Source organism: Pempheris klunzingeri, chromosome 9, assembly GCF_042242105.1.
Source record: "Pempheris klunzingeri isolate RE-2024b chromosome 9, fPemKlu1.hap1, whole genome shotgun sequence".
Lineage (NCBI taxonomy): Eukaryota > Metazoa > Chordata > Actinopteri > Acropomatiformes > Pempheridae > Pempheris > Pempheris klunzingeri.
Genome location: NC_092020.1, coordinates 25222342 through 25223501, shown reverse-complemented (window position 1 = coordinate 25223501; position 1160 = coordinate 25222342). Strand labels below are relative to the sequence as shown.

At 36.4% G+C, this 1160-nt stretch overlaps 1 protein-coding gene across 1 annotated transcript in view; it reads right to left on the bottom strand.

Moving 5' to 3' along the window:
* Positions 1-375: 375 nt before the first annotated feature.
* LOC139207076 (NLR family CARD domain-containing protein 3-like) overlaps positions 376-1160 on the bottom strand; it is a 17479-nt gene continuing 16694 nt past the window's right edge. Inside the window, exon 11 of the mRNA XM_070836713.1 lies at positions 376-1160. This exon is cut by the window's right edge and continues 1073 nt beyond it. The gene's annotated coding sequence lies outside the window, so the exon portion shown is untranslated.

Genomic DNA, 1160 nt, shown 5'->3' with positions numbered 1-1160 from the left:
TAGACAATATGAACAATAATTGGAATAAAATACAAATAGATAAATTGTATCTGTATGGTTGTATTTCTGTAGAACATTGTTCATCATCCTTCAGACTGTTGTCTCACTGTTCATATCATAGTGTGATCAAACACTGGTTTTCTATGAAGGGTTTCATGTGTAAATTGGCCTAACTGTTGTATTATTGGCTGAAATTGTGAAAACTGAGAAAAAACACATAATTACACTGTTAAAAACTTAGTATGATAACTTTTCAAGCATTTGATTAGTACAACAACAAAAGTGTCATCAAGGTGTCATTGAATCTCTGTCAGTATAAATATCAGAATGATCTTCATTGATATTTGTCAGAAATAACTGAGACACAGCTAATAATGTTTGTGGAGGAAGAAATCTTTATTTAGAGACAGACGTGTGTTATACAGATTGTTTACATGGACACCATCATTCACTGGCTCATAGCTGAACAATCTAAACTACACAAAGTCAAACTTAAACAGCCCATAAACAAAGAAGAGTCGTCATTTAAAGTTCAAAAACAAGACTTTATCATTATCAGGATCCCAAAACAGAAATCTACACTACAAAGAGGATAGTGGGTAGGGAGCAAGATGACACGTCTACTGTGTTCATGCAGTTTATCAGGTTAGATTCTCTTTAATTGTTGTCTTGAAAGCGGCTTTAGTGTTTGTTTTAATAATGTGAGCTCCTTCCTGTAATCTCTCTGTTATTACTCTGTAAATGACAGTCGTCTTGAGGAGGTTTCTCCTGGGTCTCTGTGGTAAAAGACATCCTAAACTGGCCTGTCTGCTCACGTAGCTATGTTCGCCTCTGATGTGCACTACGTGGCCGGAAGAACGCTTTGGTTTCTTGTCATTTGAAGGAGATCAGAAGACTGGATTATAATCTGCTCTCTACAGGAAGCCACGAGAGATTTCTGTGCACCTGTGGAGAGCTAATCTGGATGTTTAGTTTTGACCAAATTACTTGGACAATATACAAGATATGGCCAAACTACAGCTTGGATCACTTGGTTCAGACAGCTTGATGTTACATTACAGTCACCATTATGCACTTTATCTTGTGTGTATGTATCTACCCTGTATTTTTCACTCTCCCCTTTCTAGTTTTATTCTTTATAGTGTGCTCTTGTAATTCAG